Genomic DNA, 21,770 nt, shown 5'->3' on the forward strand with positions numbered 1-21,770 from the left:
TATATTACTACATATAATTCAGTTTTGTCACTGGGCTCCTAAGCTTTTCAGAATAATATGTTACCTTTGTACTCAACAAAATCATACATTTTTTTTCAGGAAAGGACAACTATGTTAGATTATCAAGGATGATTTGAAGAGAACTGCAGGTTAGTACAGTGAAGAAGTGGTTGGAATATACTCATGAGCAGAACAAAAATCCCTTCCCTGTTTGTATTCTCAGTATTAAAATGAAGATCTTTCCAATCTTATCATGAGCTTCTTCAAACACTGCCTCCACTTTCAGATTCCACGTGGCTTGCTGTCAACTTTTTATTTCCATAGCTTTGAATGAGAAACCTGTATGTTGGACCCTATGTCTACTCACTCCTAAAACATTCTTATTGACAATTCCTCAGCTGCTATCTTCTATCTCTGTGAAGATCACATGGTAAGGCAAGTAACCAACATCTTCAGTTCTCCAACTGTTCCCAAGGGATCAGGCCATGGGGAAGAGGATCTAAGGCCTACCAGCACCTACCTTGGACACATCCCTTATTACTCCTACCTCCCACGTATACCTTGGCATTATTCAGCTGACTTAGCTGTGCATTCATGCCAGGTGTGCTATTAGATTGCCTAGTAAAACCACTGAAAAGAGACAGAGTTATAGATTGACAATTCTGCCCAAACAGCACATTCCCAAGGTTGAGACATTAAATGAGCCTCTGATAGAAAGGCCTGTACTTATGGTTCTGACAGCTCTGTCTAAATGAAGAAACGAGAAGACTAAGAGTAGTATGCCCTCAAGGAGGCAAGATTCAGACCCAAAATCACAAGAATTATTGACAAAGGGAAGGAGAATAGAGAAAACAGAATGTAAGTTTAGTAAGATGTAGTGCTCCCACTGCTACTCCTAGGAATAGTACCCTAAGCCTTCATGGCTTTCTGAGAACAAAGAACTGATCATTTCAACATTCAGCCTTCTCTCCTTTTCCTTTTAATCATTTATACATTGCTTCACTGACATCACCTACTACTGTGGTCCTCGGTGGGGAACTGCAAAAGCCAATCAGCCCCCGCCTTCTCATCCCCTCCTTTCCCTTCTGTTCCAGAACAACTCATGTCTTTTCCACATCACCACATCCTGTTCTCTATATCTCTATCTTAGAAAGAAAGATTCAATTTTATAGTGGTTTCAGAATTGAAAAGTTATTGAATCCACCAAGGAGATGGGAGAACATCATCATCAGATTTTTCTCTGAGTAGTTTGCACAGGCTTCAGCTAGGGTGAAAGACAAAGGTAAGAACTTCAGGGATTTGTCTGTAAAACAAGAGGGGTGATTATGGCCTTTCTAGGTAAAAAGCTACTGATATAATAGGCCACTATGAGACAAATGACTTAAATTCTTTGCATCTGAGTTTGTCATTTGATAATTTTCCTAGGCTTTAGAAAATGTTGTATTCTATTTTCCTTCAGAAAGATTAACTTTTTTGTTTTGTTTCCTTTTTTGTAGCTCTAGAAAGTAACTTAAGGAATTGGAAGAGGACAAAAGGAGAGATAATATTTTATGAGTATCTATACTATGCTAAGTGGTTAATGCAGTTAGGTGTATTTAGTGTCCCACTTTACAGAGGAAGGAATGAAAACTTAGAGGTAAAAGTTGACCACTCCAGTAGCATGCACTTATTAACCAACAAAACTGGTATTGACACCCATGGTTGTCTGATTTGCTAGCCTAGGACAGTTGATCAGTGTAGAAATTGACATCACAAATTACCCCCTTAACTAATAAATGACAAATCACTTCTTTTAGCTTCATCTTCTTCATGTATACAATAAGGGTTGGTTGAGATGTAAGGAAAAAGAAAAGCACTGGGATACAAGATATCAAAAATCTCCTGAAATGCTGGCATTTTCTAAATCTCAGTTTTTATAAATGTATTTTCCTTGGTCATGTCCTATGGGATACTTGGTGTTGAGGGAGGTGGGGATTGACACAGTTCTGCTGGGAAGACAAATATTAACCTTCAAATAGTGGCCTTCAAATGACTAGGATGAAAGCATGATATCAATCAGGCCAGAGTATATTTGGGGCTCTAAATTATGTTTGAGGTTTGGTCTGCACAATAGGGGATATACACAGGTAGAAAAACAACCTGTGTATATTTTCTTTTTCAAAGTCTCTTCTTTCAAGCAGTTTCCAAAATTTGTCTAATAATGGCAATCATTTCAAGTGAGAATTATGCAAATTATAGGTTAGGAGGCATCTCCCTTGAATATTGAGTTAATGTATTTAAGAACGATCCCCTCAACTCTGGATATTCTCATGTGTGATACAGACCTACTCCCACAAGGTCTTCAGTTGAAACTAAAATCTATGAAAAGGTATATTAATGGCATCTAAATAATGATAAAGAAAGAAGTACAGAAACCACAAACAAGAATATATATATATATATATATATATATATATATATATATATTTGCCCCTTCATTCACAAAAGATATGCGCCTGGGACTGCTTTTGGATCTTCTTTTGTGTTCCACTGATTTGTGTGTTGGTTTGTGTTCCAGTACCATCCAGTTTGTAATACAATTTGAAATCCATGGTTGTGTTGCCTACTTTTTTGCTCTTCTTTGCCAGAACTGCATTTGCTATTCTGGTCTTCTGGTTCCATATGAATTTTTAAAATGTTTTCTCTAGTACTGTGAGGAATGTTAGTATTTTGGTTGAAATATTTTGAATCTGTATATGTTTTGGAAGTACATCCATTTTGACTACATTGTTGCTGCCTATCCAGGAACAGGATACATTCATTTTCAGATGTCTTTCTTGATCTCCTTTTTCAGAGTACTGTAGTTTTTATTGTAGATATCTTCAGTTGGTTAAGTTATACTTCCTTTTGTGTTGGCACTGTTGATGATATTAAATATTTGGGATTGCTTATTCCAGGTATAGAGAAATTCTATTGTATGGTTTTAAACTGACTGTTTGACCAGAAACTTTCTGGACAGGGGATCAAACTCCAGACCTTTATAAATTCTTTCCTTAATTTAAGTTTAGGACTGGTTTGTTGCTGTTTCTCAAGTATCTAAAGATTTTTCATAAGGTTATTTGTTTGGGCTTATTCTGTTTTCCTAACATGAGAGCTGATTGTATTAATTTTTTCTCTTAGACTTGGTTTCAAATTGTCCCAGTAGTTTTGGTCAATTGTACAGTCATTCTCATCAACTTCCAGAAATTTTTAAACTTCTTCTTTGATTTCTTCTGCTACTGTCATGGTTTTATGTTGGTGGCCCCCAGGCCTCACGAGTTCGCATTGTGCACTTGTGATTGGTTCATTGTCTAGTGCTTGGATTGATGGTGTCAGTGCTACACCCACCTAGAGGTGGAGCCAGGATGTAATGTAATGGCAGGAAGAAGGTATGTCTATCTCTCTATCTTTTGCCAGTTTCAGCCTTGCTGTTTGCAGCTTCCATGAACTGTGGCACCGCCATGCCAGCCTGCCTTGGAGCCAACTGAGTATGGGCTGAAACCTCCAAAAACTGTAAGAAATAAACCTTTCTTTTCCCAACTTTGGGCTTCAGGTATTTTGTCTCAGCGATGAGTAAAAGTAACTAAGACAGTTACCCATTAGTTGTTTTGGATATGTTATTTTCCAGACTCTTTTGCTTTTTCTGGAATTTTTTTTTCAGTTGCTGATGTCAATTTTCACTATACAGTGGTCTGATAATATGCATGGGGTAATTTCAAATTATTTTATATTTATTTACACATGCTTCATGGGCTAGTATGTGATATGTTTTTGAAAAAGTTCCATGTGCTGCTGAAATAAGGGCATACTACATTTTGGAGTGCTGGCATACTATAAATATCTATTGAGTCCGTATATTCAAGCTTTTATATATATTTTTATTGATCTATTTGTCAAAGTGAGGTGCTAAACTTCCCTACTATGATTGTGTTAATGTTTATTTGATCTTTTACTTTTAGTTGTTTTTGTTTTTTGCAACTAGATGTTCTAGTATTCAGTGAACATATGTTTAATTTGGTATCTCCTTTGGAATTGTTATATTAACTAGTATATAGTGACTTTTGTTTCTTCTAATCACTTTAACTTGAAGTTTATCATTTCTGGTATTAGAATTGCTTCTACTGCTTATCTCTAGGGTTCTAGTCCATGCCTATTGTGTTGCATCCTTTAATTTTTTGTCTGTGAATATCTTTTTGGATTATATGAGTTTCTTGAGTGCAACAGATTTTGGGACTTTGCTTTTTGATTCAATCTGATAATCTGTATCTTTTAATTGAAGATTTAAAATCATTAATTTTGAGAGATATTACTGAAATATCTTGATTATTTACTGTTATTATCTTCTTTGTCTGCTGGTTAACTTCTTGATTTTTCTTTTCCTGATCTTTGTTGCCATTTGTTCTTTTCCCTTTTGGTTTTTAATTACCTCCAAGTTTTTATCTGTATCAATTTCATTTTTTCTGTAAAAGATGCTCCAAAGAATTTTCTGGAGTTCTGGTATAATACTCATACATCTTTTGAGCCTGACTTTTTTTCATGGATGTACCTTATTTCTCCATCCATTTTGAAAGTTAGTTTTGGAAGTTGTTTGGTCTCAGGGCTTGCAGTTTTATACTCCAAGATCTCCTGGCCTTTAGGAATTGTTTTAAGAAGTTTGCTATGACTCAAATTGATGTATATGTAAAGATATGTTATTTTTTTCTTCACGTTTAAAATTCTAGTCTTTGCTGACTATCTTGTTATTTAGTAAGGATATGTCTTGGTGTACTTCTTTTGTCAGACTTGCTTACTGTTCTATAACTGTTACTTACATGTATTTTAAACTGTTCTATTTGGAAAATTTTCTTCTATGATTGCTATAAGTATGTTTCAAACTCCATCTGTGTTATCTTCTAATTTTTGTTTCATTCCAATGAGCTTCAGATTGCTGAGTTTATTGCCATCTAATTGGATAATACTTTTTGTTTTCTTATTTTTAATTGTGGTTTCTTTGAGTACTTCATCATAATTCACTATTTTGCTTTCAATTTCAGTCTGTCTTCACATTGGTCATTTTTTCAATTTATGAATTTTACATACTTGTTCATTTCACATATTTCCCTCTGACAACTTTTCTAGGATTCTATGTCCTTGTTGACACTGTCATTCAAATTTCGAACAGTTTTTGTTAGCTTATTTAGTTTTTAATCATTTCCCCCACTTTTTCTGTGGGTATACTGAGTAAATTGTTATGATCTTTTGGTTCATTTCCTTTAGAACTCAGCTAATGTCTTCATGCCTTATATGAACTTTTCAAAGAGTACTGCTACCTGGTATTTGTTTTCATTCTTCTTTGGTATTTCTTGCTCTGCCTTGGGAGATCTGTGAGAATTTGTGGCTCTTCTGTTACCATATTCCTCTGTATTTGCAAATCTATGACATATATATATATATATATATACACACACACACACACACACACACACATATACTTGAAGAAATTGTGTTCTGATAAGATGGAAAACACAGAATAACTGGACAGATTTCTAGATACATATGAAATACAAAGCTGAATCAAGAAGATATAAATACTCTAAATAAACCAATATCAATCAATAAAATTGAAGACATAATTATTAAAAAAAAAAAACAAGAAACCGGCAGGTCCTATGGATTTACTGCTGAATTCTATAAGAAATTTAAAGAAGATCCAGTTCCCCTACATCTCAAAAACTTTAATGTAATTCAAAGGGGAAACAACATTTCCAAATTTATTCTTGTACAATACCACATCCTGAAATCAAAGCCAGAGATGGACCCAACTAAGAAAGAGAACCACAGGCCAATCTCCCTAATGAACACAGATGCAAATATCCTCAATATGACATTGAGAAACAGAATCTAGCAAATCATCAAGAAGATTACACAATTTTGATCAAGTAGTAATCATCTGAGAAATGCAGGGGTGTATCAACATGCATAAGTTAATAAATTAATAAATATAGTATACCATGTTACCCAAGGCAAGGGCAAAATCTACGATTATCTCAGTAAATGTAGAAAACCTTTTGACAGAGTCCAATCCCTATTCATGCCTGAAAAACCTACAGAAAATTGAAATAGGTATTCTTAATGTCAATCTGATAAGTTATCTGTGACAAACCAATAGCTGCCATCCTACTAAATGATAAAAAAACTGAAAGTTTTTCCTCTAAAATCAAGAAGACACAGATGTCAACTGCCACCTATCTTATCTGATATTTTTCTAGAAATATTAGCAAGAGCAATTAAACAAAATAAAGAAATAAAAGAATATGAATAGGAAAGAAAGAAGTTAAATTATCATCATTTGAAGATTGCATGATATTCTGCATAGAGAACCCCAAAACCTCCATCCAAAGACTTCTAGATATAATGACTAAATTCAGAAGCATAGATGGATATAACGTTAACACTCATAAATCAGTAGCACTCCTGTACTAAAATAACAAAGTCACTGAGAGAGAAGTATTTCAGACCTAAAGGAAAATGATTTCCAACCTAGACTGACATATCCTGAAAAACCGTCCTTCAAAATAGATGGAGAAATAAGATACTTCCATGACAAAGAACATCTAAAGAAATTCAGGATCACCAGCCCATCCCTGCAAATAATACTGAAAGACAGTTTAGATACACTCAGGAAAAAAAACACTAAGCAAAGGAGACAATTAAACAGAATGGAAAGATAAAGATGAAACAGCAGAAAGATAAAATGTAAACAATAAACCAACATATAACAGTTATAACCATTAATATAAATGGTCTCAATTCATCAATTAAATGAAACAGACTGGCAGAATGGATCAAGAAATGACATTAAACCATATGCTATCTACAAGGAACCCATCTAACCCAAAAGGAAACACACAGACTGAAAGTCAAAGGATGGAAAACAATACTTCATGCAACAAGAACCCAAATAAAGGTGGGGGTAGCTATTCTGTTTGCAGACAATGTGAACTTCAAACCAAGAATGCTCAGAAGAGATAAAGGAGGTCATTACATACTGGTTAGGGGAAAACTTCAAGAGGAAGAAATAACAATCTTAAATATATATGCACCAAATTCAAGAGCAACCAGTTATATAAAATAAGTATTAATAGAAATGAAATATCAAATAAGCAATGACACAATTATAACAGGGGACCTTAACACACCATTGACACCAAAGGACAAGTCAACCAGGCAGAAAATCAGCAAAGAAAAAACAGAACTGAATCACACCTGTGAGGAAATGGACTTGATAGACATATACAGAGTATACCATCCAACAGCATCAGAATACACATTCTTCTCAGCAGTACATGGAATATTCTCTAAAATAGACCATGTACTTGCCCACAGAATTTATTTAAATAAATGAAAAAAGAGTTGAAATTATCCCATGCACATTACTTCATCATAGCACCATAAAACTAGAAAATAATGATAAAAGAAACTGCAAAAATCTCATGAACATATGGAAATTGAATAACACACTCTTGAGCAATCAGTGGGTCACAGGGGAAATTAAAGAAGAAATTAAACAATACCTACAAGCAAATAAAAGTACAAATACAACATACTGGAATCTGTGGAATGATATGAAAGTGGTCATCAGAGGAAAATTTATTGCACTAAGTTCCCACATCAGGAAAACACAAAGAATACAAATAAATAACCTGATGCTACACCTCAGTCAGCTAGAAAAAGAAGAGTAACTCAAACCCAAAGCCAAAAGAAGAGAGGAAATTATAAAAATCAGAGCAGAAATTAATGCAATAGAGACTAAGAAAACAATCCAAAGAATCAATGAATCAAAGAGTTGGTTCTTTGAAAGAATAAATAAAGTTGATAAGCCCCTAGCTTAAAAAATGGAGGGGCTCAAATTCATGCAATAACGAATGAAAAAGGTGAAATAACTACAGACTCTGTATAAATACAGAAGATCATCAACAATTATTTCAAATACCTTTACTATCATAGGTTCTATAACACAGAAGAAATATACAGATTCTTAGGAACATATGAAGTACCAAAGCTAGGTCAATAAGATGTAAAACTGCTGAATGATCCAATTTCTATTTATGAAACTGAAAACAAAATTAAGTCCTTACCTACAAAGAAGAGCCCAGGCTCAGACAGATTCACTGCGGAATTCTACAAGAAGTATAAAGAAGACTTAAGGCCCACACTCCTCAAACTCTTCAATGAAATTGAAAGGGAAGCAATCCTTCCTAAGTCATTCCTGGAAGCAAATATTACTCTAATACCAAAACCAGAAAAAGACTCAATTAAACAAGAGAACTACAGGCCAGTCTCTCTTGAACACAATACTCAATAAAATATTGGAAAATAAGATGCAGCAAATCATCAAGAAGATTATACACCATGACCAAATGGGATTCATCCCAAGGCATTCAGGGATGGCTCAGCATACATAAATCAATAAATGTAAACCACCATATCAATAAACCCAATAATAAGAATCACATGATCATTTCTATAGATGCAGAAAAAGCTTTTGATAAGGTCCAACATTCATTTGTGATAAGAACCTTACAGAAAATTGGAATAGATGGTCTTTACCTCAATATGATAAAACCCGTCTATGACAAACCAACAACCAGTATCATATTACATGGCCAAAAACTAAAGGCCTTCGCCTTAAAATCAGGCACAAGAAAAAGATGTCCCTTATCACCACTCCTATTCAGTATAGTACTGAAAATACTAGCCAGAGCAATTAGACGAGAGAGAAATAAAAGGTGTAAAGATAGGAAAAGAGGAAGTTAAATTATCATTTTCAGATGACTTGATACTCTACATAGAAGACCCCCAAAACTCCATTAATTCAGCAATGTAGCTGGATACAAAACCAGTACTCAAAAATCAATAACATTCCTATACACTATCAACAAAAATCACTGAGAGAGAAATAAGAGAAGACACATCCTTTACACTAGCATCCAAGAAAAATAAAATACTTAGGAATTAATCCCACAAAAGAACTGAAAGATTTATGCAGGGAAAATTATAATACCTTGAAAAAAGAAACTGAACAGGATCTCAGAAAGTGGAAAGACATTTTTGTTCATGGATAGGAAGAATAAATATTGTGAAAATGGCCATTCTCCCAAAACTGTTATACAGATTCAATACAATCCCAATAAAAATACCAAAAACATACCTCATAGATTGTCTTAGTTACCATACGCTCATCGCTGAGACAAAATACCTGATGCCCAAGTTGGGAAAGGAAACGTTTATTTCTTACAGTTTTTGGAGGTTTCAGTCCACACTCAGTTGGCTCCAAGACAGGCGGGCATGGCTGGGCTGCAGTTTATGGCGGCTGCAAACAGCAAGTTGGAACCAGCAAAGAGCAAGACACACCTACTTCCTGCCATTACATCATATCCTGGCTCCACCCCTATGTGAGTGGAGCACTGACACCATCAATCCAAGCACTAGACAATGAACCAATCACAAATACATAATGCAAACTCATGAGGCCTGGGTGACACAGACATAAACTATGACATAAATCTAGAGAAATCACTCCTAAAATTCATCTGAAACCAGAAGAGACCTAGAATAGCAAAGACAATTCTAAGCAGCAAAGGCAGGGTGGGAGGTATCAGAATCCCTGACTTGAAGTTATACTACAAAGCAATTATAGTAAAATCAACACGGTACTGGAATCAAAACAGAGCTGAAGATCAATGAAATAGATTAGAAGATACAACCACAACTATACACAAACTTAACCAACTTATCTTTGATAAAGGGGCCATACATGTTCACTGAAAGAATGACAGTCTCTTTAATAAATGGTGCTGGAAAACTGGCTCTCTGTATGCCAAAAACTAAAAGTAGACCCATGCCTATCCCCATGTATTAAATTAAAATTTAAATGGATCAAAGATCTGAATATTAAAACAGAAACACTAAATCTATTGGAAGACAAATTGGGTAAAAACCTTGAAGACATAGAGGTAAGTAGAAAATTCATGAACAAGAATTAATTCACAAGGGACATACTTCCCAGTATCAATAACTGGGATCACATCTTATTAAAAAGTTTCTGCACATCAAAAGAAATTTCCAGCACAGTGAAAAGAAAACAAACAAACTGGGAAAAAATTTTAGTGAACTTTGCCTCAGACAAGACTTCTGTCTAAAACATATAAAGAATTAAAAAAATCAGACCCCCAAAATTTAAAGATCTAATCTACAAATGGGCATCTGAGATGAATATAGTTCTCAGATGAATAAATACAAAAGCCAAATAAATACATGAAAAAATGTTCATCATCATTAGGCATTAGAGAAATGCAAATTAAAACCACTCTGAGATTCCATCTCACTCCTGAAAGAATGGCCAGGGTCAAGAAAACTACCAACAACAAGTGCTGGAGAGGCTGTTGGGAAAAAGGAACTCTCCTGCACTGTTGGTCTGAGTATAGACTGGTGCAACCATTGTGAAAATCAGTCTGGAGATTTCTCAAAAAGCTGAGATTGACAGGCCCATTTGATCCAGCTATTTCACTTCTAGGCATATTCCCAGAAGACCTGAAAACATCATACTGTGCACACAGTGATACATGTGCCCCCATGTTTGTAGAAGTACAATTTGTAATAGCCACATCTTGGAAACAACCTAAGTGTCCCTCAACTGAGGAATTGATTAAATGTTATGGGTTTTTATACAATGGAGTACTAATCAGCTATAAAAAATGATCACGTTGAGATATTTATAAATAAATGGACACAGCTTGAGACCATAGCCATAACAAAGTAAATCAAACTCACATGTATAAATATCGTATAGTCTCCCTAGTGTAAGAAATGGTAAGAATACATAAAAGTATATGGTAATCATGAGTCTCCATTATATTGCCTTATAATGTTTTCATTTATTAGTTGGAATATTTTTATTCTGGGTTGTTTGATTTTATTCTCTGTGATGGTATGAACTGCTATTTTGAAGAAAACAAGACATTATGGCAGCCATTGATGATGTAATATCATCTTGCTTTGATGTCTTACCATGCTTTTGTTCTTCTGTTTCCATTGGTTCTATCATGTTGCATCTTTTTATTTTAATATATGTGATAATATAAACAAAATTTTTATGGACAAGGAGATAATATAGTAACTATTGTTCATTTTCTGTTAGTTGGTTCTGAATGCCCTGTAATACTTTCATTCTCTTGAATGGTTTTGTATTATTTTGTTATGTTTGATACTATAGTATATGAAGGTATACTCAAATATATCAAGGAAAGAGATATTATGGTAGCTACTGCTATGTTGAGTTGTCTTGTGGTGAGACACTGTGTTGCTTAAATTGTTCTCTTCTGATCTGTTTTGTTATGACCTCTTTTATCTTAATCTTTTTAACATAAAAAAAGAATCATAAATGTATATGCGCTAAACTTGGAAGCACCCAATTATGTAAGATAAGTCTTAATATACATGAAAAATCAATAAAGAAGTAATACAGGTTGCAAATTAACACACGTGTATAGACATTTGTATATGTTGAACCACCCCTGCATTTCACAGAGACAGATCAACTAAACAAAAAATCAGCAAAGAAATGACAAAACTGAATTAAACTTGTGAACAAATGGGTGTAGTACGTATGTAGAAAGTGTTCAACTCAACATCAGAATATGCATTATGCTCCACATGAGTCACTCTCTAAAATAAAACATACTTGCCCTCAGAATGTGCTTAAGTAAATGCAAAGGCACTGGAATAATCCCATGTATATTATCTGATCACAGATCAATAAAATTGGAAATTAATGACAAAAAAATCACAAGAACCACATAAGCACATGGAAATTAAATAACACTCTCCTAAGCAACCAATGGGTCACAGAAGAAATTAAACAATATCTAGAATTGAAAAAAAATGCACATAGAACTTATTGGAACCTGTGGGACACAATGAAAGCAGGCCTCAGAGAAAAAATTACACTGGTACACTCTCAAATCAGAAAATTTAAATGAACATAACCTAATGCTGCACACCAGACTTCTAGAAAAAGAAGAGCAAGTCAAACCCAAATCCCAAGAAAAGAGGAAATTGTAAAGATCATAGAAGAAATCAATACAACCAAAACTAAGAAAACAATACAGAGAATTAATGAATTGAAGAGTTGGTTCTTAAAGAAAGGAAATTTATAAAGCCTTAGCCAACCTTAACAAAAAGAGGAAAGAGAAAAGTTAAATCCATGCAAATAAAGAATGAAAAGGGTAAAATCACTACAGATCCTATGGAAATATAGAATATCATCAATCTCTACTTCAAAAACCTTTGCTCTCATAGGTTTGATAACACAGAAGGAATGGACAGATTGCTAGAAACATGAATTACCAAAGCTGGATCAAAAGCATGTAAAATGGCTGAACAACCCAATTTCACTTGAAACTGACAACCTTACCAATAAAGAAAAGCCCAGATCCTGATGGATTCACTGATGAATTCTACAGTAATTTAGGGAATATTTAATGCCAACACTGCTTAAACACTTCAATGAAATTGAAAGGGAAGCAAGTCACCCTAACTCATTCCTCTAAGAAGGTATTACTCTAATAGCAATGCCAGAGAAAGAACAACCAAAAAGGAAAATTACAGTAAAATCTCCCTAATGAACATAGATGCAAACATCCTTAATAAAATACAGGCAAACAGAATGCACCAAATCATCAAGATTAAACACCATGATCAAGTGGGATTCATCCCAGGAATGCAGGGGTGGTTCAACATATACAAATGTCTATCATACACCATATCAATAGAGTCAAAGGTAAGAATCCAATGATTATCTCAATAAATGCAGAAAAAGCTTTTGTCAAAATCCAACACTCATTATGATAAAAAAAATTCCTATGGAAAATTGGAATTAGATCATCTTTATATCAATATGATAAAAGGCATACATGATAAACCAACAGCCAGCACTGTACTAAATAGGCAAATACTGAAAACTTTCATCCTAAATTCAGGAACAAGACAAGGATCTCTATCAGCATCATTTCTCTTCAATATAGTGCTGGAAATATTAGCCATAGCAATTAGACATAAGAGAAAAATAAAAGGAATAAAGATAGAAAAGGAAGAAGGTAAATTATTACTATTTGCAGATGACATGATACTCTACATAGAAGATCTCTTCCAACTCCATTGAAAGACTTAGATTTAATGACCTAATTCATCAGTGTAGCTGGGTACAAAGCTAACACTCAAAAATCAATACCATTCCTATACACAAACAAGAAACTTGCTGAGAGAGAAATAAGGGAAAACACATCTTTCACAATAGCATCCAAAAAAATTAAATACTTAAGAATTAATATAACAAGGGAAATAAAAATTGATACATTTAAAATTACAGTACTCTAAAAAAGTAATCAAAGAGAATTTTAGAAAATGGAAAGACATTCCTGTTCATGAATAGTAAGAACAAACATTGTGAAGATGGCCATTCTGCCAAAATAGTTATATAGATTTAACACAATTCCAAACAAAATACCATTAGAATATCTCATGGATCTAGAGTAATTGTTCTTAAAATTCATCTGTCAGCAGAGGAGACCTAGAAGAGAAAAGCCAATTCTAGGCAACAAAGGCAAGGCAGGAGGCATCAAAATCCCTGATGTGAAATTATACTACAGAGCTACTGTGGTAAAATTAGCATGATACTGGAATACAAGAAGATATAGCCACAACTACAAACATATTCAGCCACCATCTTTGATAAAGAGACCAAAAATGTTCACAAGAAAAATAGCCTCTTTAAAAAGCATTGCTGAAAAAGCTGGTTTTCCATATGCCAAAAACTAAAACTAGACCCCTATCTATCACCATTCACTAACCTAAAGTCACAATAAATCAAAGATCCAAATCTTAAAAACAGAAACATTGAATCTGCAGGAAGACTAAGTAGGTACCAGTTTTGAAGTCATAGAAGTAGGCAGAGAATTCATGAATAAAAATCAAACAATGTGGGAAATCCTTCAAAGAATCAACAACTGGGATCTCTTCTTATTAAAAAGCTTCTTAGTGTCAAAAGAAATCTCCAATAGAGTGAAAAGAAAACGGACCATTTGGGAAAATACCTTGACCAACTACTGTTCCTCAGACAAAGGACTGCTATCTAGAACATATACATATAAAGAATTTTGAAAAGTCAAGCCCTCAAAATTCAAAGATCTAATCCAAAAATGGGCATCTGAGATGAATATACACTTCTCAGATGAAGAAATACAGGTGGCAAATATGTGAAAAAAGTATTCAGCATCATTGGTCATTAGAGAAATTGAAATTAAAAAAAAACACTGAGATTCCATCTCATTCCAGAAAGAATGGCCAAGATCAAGAAATCAAGCAATAACAAATGTAGAGGGGTTGTGGGGTAAAAGGAACTCTTCTTCACTGTTGGTGGTAATGTAAACTGGTGGAACCACTGTGGAAATCAGTGTGGAAGCTCCTCAAAGAGCTAGGATTAGAGGTCCCATTTAACCCAGTTTTCCTGTTTCTGAGTATTTTCCTAGAATTCAAAAAATCATACTACAGAGATGTATGTGCAACCATATTTATAGGAGAACAATTTGTAATAGCCAAATCTTGGAAACAACCCAAGTGCCCATCAATCAAGGAAGGGATAAAAAAAGATGTGGTATTTTTATATAATGGAGTGCTACTCAGCTATAAAGAAGTGTTGTATAGAGGCTTTTGTAAGTAAATGGATGCTACTTATGCCCATACTCATAAGTGAAATAAATCAAACTCACATCTGTAAATACTTTGTTGTCTCCTTAGTGTAAGAAACTGAAAGAGCAAATAAGATCCAAAATCTACAATAAATATTGTATAGGTGTAAGAAACTGCTCAAAGGGAAAAAGTAACTGAGATGGGGTAAGGAGGAAAAAAGGAAGGTAAAAGGAATAAGATATAAATTTGTACATATGTATATACACCAATTATGTATATAAATTGTATATATTTGAACATATGCCTATGCACAAATTATGTATATAAATTGTATATATATACATATATACACATAAGATAGTTAAGATGATTATACTGCTAATTCTATTGGTTTTTGGAAAAGAATGGTTAATACTTATACAATTACATCAATTTTGCTTGTCTATATCTGATAATCTAAGCAACTCTTTTGAAGATAATGACATGCAATAAAACAACTAATATTAAATTCCTATCATCTTGTTTTGAAAGCCTATATTGTTATTGTTTGGGGTTTTTTGTCAATTGTCTCTTTTGTGTTTTTTTCTGTTTTTTCCCTCTATTTAATAAAAACAAATGGAAATATATCCCTTGTTCTTGGATAGGAAGAACCAATAGACTAAAAATGGTAATAATACCAAAATTTTTATATGGATTTAAGGCAATTCTGATCAAAATACCAATAGCATATCTTATAGAATAAAAGAAAGCAATACTAAAATTATTTTGTGACCAGAAGACATCTAAACAGCATAAACAACTCTGTGAAACAAAGGCAAGACAAGGGGCTATACGATGCCTGACTTGAAGTTATGCTACAAGGCTACTGTGACAACAATAGCATTGTACTGGCAAAAAAAAATAAATAAAAAAAAAGCTAGACCCAAAGACCAATGGAACTAATTAGAAGATGCAGAAGCAGCTTCAGACATACCTCACCTTTGACAAAGGTGCAAGACACATTCACCGGAAGAAAGACTACCTCTTTAATAAATAGCACCGGAAAAAAAGTGGCTTTGAACATGCCAAAGATTCAAATTAGACTCATATATTTCACCATGCACTAAACTGAAATCAAAACAGATCAAAGATCTAAATAAAGCAAAATCATTAAAGATGCTAAAAGATAGAATTGGTAGAACCCTTGGCTACATTTGTGTAGCCAAGATCTTATGAACAAAGCCCTGGTCACACAGGAACTATCATAATGAATCAAAAACTGGGATCTCATCTTATTAAAAAGATTTTACAAAGCAAGAGAAACCACCAACATAATGAAAAGACAACCCACAGACTGGGAAAAAAATTTTACTAGCTGCTTTTAGAGACAAAATTAGTATCAAGAACATATAAAGAACTCAGAAAATTCAGTCCCTTCCCAAATTTAAGGACCCAATCAAAAAATGAGCATTTGAGATGAACATATAATTCTCAGATGAAGAAATACAGCTGGCAAATAAATTTATAAAAAAACTGTTTAACATCACCAGTCATTTGAGAAATGCAAATTAAAACAATACTGATTCCATCTCACCCCAGAAAGAATGGTTATTACCAAGAAATCAACAAATAACAAATGCTGGTGAGGCTCTGGAGAAAAATGAATGCTTGTCCACTGTTGTTAGCAGTGTGAACTGGTGCAACCGCTGTGGAAATCAGTGTGGAAGATTCTCGAAAAACCAGGACCACAGATTCAATTTGAACCAGCTCTTCTCCTCTTTAGTATTCCTGAAACAATTAAATGCATCAAACCACAGCATTATATGTATACCTATGTTTATAGTGATACAGTTTATAACAGCCAAATCTTGAAAACAGCCCATCAACAGCTGAATGGATAAAAGAAAGTGTGTTGTTTTACACAATGGTGTACTGCTCTGCCATAAAAGATACATTCAAGACATTTCTAGGTAAATGCATGTACCTTGAGAATATATTCTTGAATGAAACAAATCAGACACACATGTGTAAATAATGCATAGCTTCTCAGATCTTCATAGAGCTGAGAAACCAAAAGTGTAAACAAAGGAGCACAATGAATACTACAGATTGTGAAACAAGAAGAAAATGTTCAAATGAGGGAGGGAACAAAAAAGGGGGCATAGGAAAGGAGATGAAAGGGAAAAAAACAAGAAAACCAGGAAAAAAATGGAAACAAAACTTTTGTAAATGGAGAGGGAGGAGGGTTCAAAGGGAAGCTAGGAGAATAGGAGGAAAAGAATCAAGTTATATCATGTACAGATACAAATTCTCTATAATTAATGTGATCATTATGCATATCTAAAATGTATCTATAAAATCTGATTAGTAAAAGAAAACAATGAACAATAGATAAAATACAGACTCAGCTAGGGCACCATCCCATAGGTAGAGGAGATACATAGGAAACTAAGATTTGAGGAGCAAGTATATAATTATGCCCCCAGGTAACCTTGGAACCTAGAGACATCTTGCAATCTTCTCACAATGTACTGATGTTGTTATATATAAAGGATCCTTGAACTTAGTTTTCTAGTCTACCCTCTTTAACTTACAGGAAGGCCTCAGTAAAGGTAGTTTTCAGCCTGAAGTCATATAGTAAGATAGTGGAAAATTTAGTCTAGAACTGTCTCATAAATTCCCAGTATATGTTTCACTGACTCCCAGGAGAACATGCCTCTTTCCTCACGATGTCTGTATCTCTTCCCCACTCCCTTCTACACACCTGGATCACATTGTATCTTAAAATTTATAGGTCACATTTAGCTGTAGGTGTAGGCTAAGTTTACAAAGCAGAGATCATTGTGAGTAGGGCTAAATATGCAGGGCTTAGCTCAGCGGCATAAGCGCCTGCCTTGCAAGCAGGCAGTTGCGAGTTCGATCCCTGGTACCGATAAAAAGGAAAAAGACAAAAATAAAAAATAAATGAGTAAATATGCAGGGCCCTAACAGATACAAAGGTGACAATGGTGCGTACAGACATGCTTAGTAATATGGGCAGAATCTGAGATTTGCTTTACCTCTTTTATACCTACTGTATTAGTGAGACCAGTGCACTGAGTCCTGGGAAAAATAACAGTTAATTTACATTCATCTATGATGCTCTCACTTGCATTCCACACACCTTTTATGTTCTTCCGTGACTTCTACTATAACACAAGCCTCTAAGTTAAGGGCTTGGACCTCAACTTTCTCTAGAAGCGAGCCCATGTTGGGTCTCTGGAGAAATGCACAAAGTTGGCAACATTGCCTGCCATACTCCTTACCTCCTTTTGTGTTCCAATTAATCCTTTGGAGACAACCTTTTCATAGTTTCTTAGTCACATTGTTTTATTCCATTTGCAGTGCTGATCCTGTGCTTCATGTTGGGCATAACTATGAGTCTTTATGTCCTATCCCCTCAATACTGCCAAGCTCCCCATTCAGCTGAATGGAGCTACTATTTCCCCCTGGGAATAGTGACCAATAATTCCCCCAGTGCTTACCTGTATATGGAGCTTGAACTGTGTCTTCAGGAAGTCAAAGATGGCATTAATGGTGCCAGTGTGAAGACTACAACAGACTAGAAAATGCAGAATCCCAAGAAGCATGCACTAACTAGAAGTAATGAGAAGCAAAACTAGTGGTCTTGGACAGTTTCCTGAAAGCAGCTTTACCTGACTATAGCTTATTATCTACTCCTTAAGCTAAGAAGAATATCCAGAAAACAGTAAAAATTTACAGATGCCCAAGAAGTGAGCTAAAACATGACTGCTTAAAATGAGGAACCAAGTTACATGATAAACAACTTCTCCAGAAGCAGGTCAAGACCAAGCCTTAGACTCCATGGACAACCAATGACTCACTTCCTAGTGACATGGTATTCTGTGGACAGGACAGAACTCTGAAGCCTGTGGATAATACTTCCCCTAATCGGTCAGAAATTTCTGAGCAAACAGTGGCACACCTAACCATCCTTAAAAACATGTCTCAGGGCTGGGGATTTAGCTCAGGGGCATAAGCACCTGCCTTACAAGCAGGCAGTCGTGAGTTCGATCCCTGGTACCGATAAAAATGAAAAAGACAAAAAAAAAAAAAAACATGTCTCATATTACAATCCACAGAAATAGGGTATAGAGTACCTCCAGCATGTGGAGGTAAAACTCAGAACACTACACATGCTAACAAATGCTTTAACACTGAGATTCGGCCCCAGGTCTTGTGTCTTTTATTTAAGCCTATCCTTGCTTCCATCCCTGTCATTGAAAAACAGTTGGAACTTTACCCATTCCAATACAAATGGGACCTTAAAATATCAAGAGACCAAGACTGTTTTTCAATCCCAAGGATTTGTTAAAGAAATTGTTGTCTGACAGGAAGGAAGAAGAAAGGTCATGGAAGGAAGGAAAGGTATGATACAGTTGAGAGGTTCCAGAGCAGTAATCACATTGGTGTATTATTAAGGTAGAATGCTGCCTCAGTTGTGATAATCATCACAAAAAAGACCTCCTTTAAGACATTTCAGAAGCTTCTGAGATCTTATTTTCCTCCTCCCACTTTGTGGGGCTATGATTATATAACACCAGTAAAATTGCTTCCTTCATACCTGGAAGTTTCTGGCCGAAGGAGCATTAGGTTTTCCAGAAGTACTTAAACTTCATTGGGTGGAGAAGGAAATAAAATTTAATTCCTGTTTTCTCTTTTAGAAAGAAGATCAGAAGGGCATTTGCAGAAACCTGAAGAGCTGTCTCAGAGTTTGAATACATAATGGAGGTATATAAATGACTTTGCTGTCACTGAGACAAAATATCTGACACGTACAATTTAAAGAGAAAGAGATTATTTTGTCTCGGGTTTTAGATTTCATCAGCTAGTTTCAAGACAGAAAGACTATGGTGGGAGAGTCTACAGAAGAACTGTTCATTCCAAGGTAGCAGAAAAAAGGCAGGCCAAAGCAGCTAAGAAGCAAGCCCAAGTACCTAAGGAGCAGGCTAAAGCACAGGAAAAAGATGTTTTATACTAAACTTTCTGTTGAATCCTGAGTTCCAATTATTATCATTCCTTGTGAAGTGAGTATAATAATTACTTCTTTCCCCCATGTTGCCCAATTCAAGGACTGTCAGCCCCTTCCCACTGAAGAGGTCACCAAACACAGATATAATCAAGTGTAAGATGAGTTGTTAATTTTCTGCCAGTGTGGAAAACCATAGCTAAAATTGTGTAACTATAATGAGAGAGAGGAGAGGAAGCCTGTGTGTTTGGAAACCCAAGGCCTTAAATAGCCCTTAATTTCAGGAAAAACAGCCTCATCTCCCTCCTAATTCTGATCTCTGTTCTCCTCAAACTTTTTCCATTTCTATCTTCTTCAAGGTAGCCTACCCATAATCTTCCTACTAACCTAAGCCAGGGTATGAAACTTTCCATACTAAAGTTCAGAAAAGAGACTCTGTGTGGCTGGGAGATCTACAATCAAAGATTGTCTTTAATAATTGCTAAACAATACAATGCAGGAATTCCATTTTTAAAAAATTATATTATTGCCCAGTTTCCAGGGCACTCACATGCTTTTTGTAATGTGGGAAAATTCCTTGGCCCTTAATGAGATAGGGATTAGATAGAGATTTAAAGAAATGCAGCATTATTTTTTCTGGACTGGTACAGTCATAACATTACATGCTAGCCTTCAAAAATGCAGAAGTAATTTGAAAATATTATGTACATGACCTTTACTACCAAGGTTTCCAATGGTTTGGCTGAGCCTAAACATAAAAATATTATGAATCTTCCACAAACAATTCCACCCAAGATACAGATTTTACTTCATGATATTGGGAAGAGAGCTCCCAAAAGCTAGGGCTAGACTACACAATGTTCTTTGGAAATCATTAAGTATGCAGAGGAAGTGACATAATTCTGGAATTTCTGTTGGCCAAAAAAAATTACCAGTTCCAATTGAATGTGAAGATTGCAGGGACTGAAACGGAACTACAGTATCATGGAACATCATTGTAATGTATCTGGTTCACCTTTCAAGATTCTTTTTGTGCCAAAGGACTATTGGCTCCCTAGCAGAGTTATGCTTCTTCCAGAAGGATAAGGTTGGCCATTTTATGTTTTCAGGGACTGAAATTGGAAATATGCATGACTAAAGAGTGGACAAGGGACAATACAAGACTTGAGTAGTTATTCTGGATTCTTCTCCAATAAAGTCCATAGACCACAGTTATTTCCAAAACACTTCCCACATATTTAAAAATTTAAGAATGCTACTTTTGTCTCAAGCAGCAATTGGCCATCATTCAGTATGGATAGCCAGCAAGCTACTTGCAGCTTGTTTAGTTGCTCCAAGATGTCACAGAAGAGGAAAAAGGCCAGAGTGTGTAATATCATGTAACATGTTTTAATTCTGGTGGCAGGACCTAGATGCCAGTTGTCTAAATTCCAGACTACTATTCCAAAACGTTTTCTTAAAGAAAGGAACTAAACTCTGAGAGGTTAGCATAGCATAGTTGGTTGACATATTCTCCAGAACCACTTTACTTCTATTCAAATATTTTCTCCATTTTGAGTTTGACCAAACCATTTACTCTTGTGTCTGCTTCCTTACCTTGTAATGATGATAATATCTGCCATCCAGGATTGTCACAAGTATTAAATGGGTTAGTAATTTAGGGGTTATGAAAAATGTCAAACACGATGTAGCCACTCTGACATATTAGCTAGGATTTGCTGGTCAAATGGGAACATGTGCAATAAACATAATAAACTGGGAGGTGATTGAAGATTAAACATAACCTCCAAGGTGCTGTGATCTTTGGCAGACTACTACATTTCTCTGTGCATCTGCACCAGCTGTAAAATGAAATTAATTACTGGTAAGAAATAGTAGGTGCTGTATGTGACAGCACTTTGGAAAATACAATGAAGTACACAAGGATGAGGTGAGAAATGTTTACATTTGATTGAAAGTGAGTATCTTAGCTTTAGTGAGTGTTTTTTCATCAATGTGACAAAATGCCCAACACCCA

The 21,770-nt window shown here is 35.0% G+C and overlaps 1 long non-coding RNA gene across 1 annotated transcript in view; it reads right to left on the reverse strand.

The window, feature by feature from the left end:
- Positions 1 to 19,743, reverse strand: part of LOC134475446 (uncharacterized) — a 29,938-nt gene extending 10,195 nt beyond the window's left edge. The window contains exon 1 of the long non-coding RNA XR_010046573.1: positions 18,249 to 19,743. This is a non-coding gene — a long non-coding RNA (uncharacterized LOC134475446). The remainder of the gene's footprint in view (positions 1 to 18,248) is intronic.
- Positions 19,744 to 21,770: the final 2,027 nt, after the last annotated feature.

Source organism: Cavia porcellus, unplaced genomic scaffold (genome assembly GCF_034190915.1).
Source record: "Cavia porcellus strain 051 isolate PalLab524CR breed Dunkin Hartley unplaced genomic scaffold, mCavPor4.1 scaffold_3, whole genome shotgun sequence".
In the NCBI taxonomy this organism is placed as follows: Eukaryota; Metazoa; Chordata; class Mammalia; order Rodentia; family Caviidae; genus Cavia; species Cavia porcellus.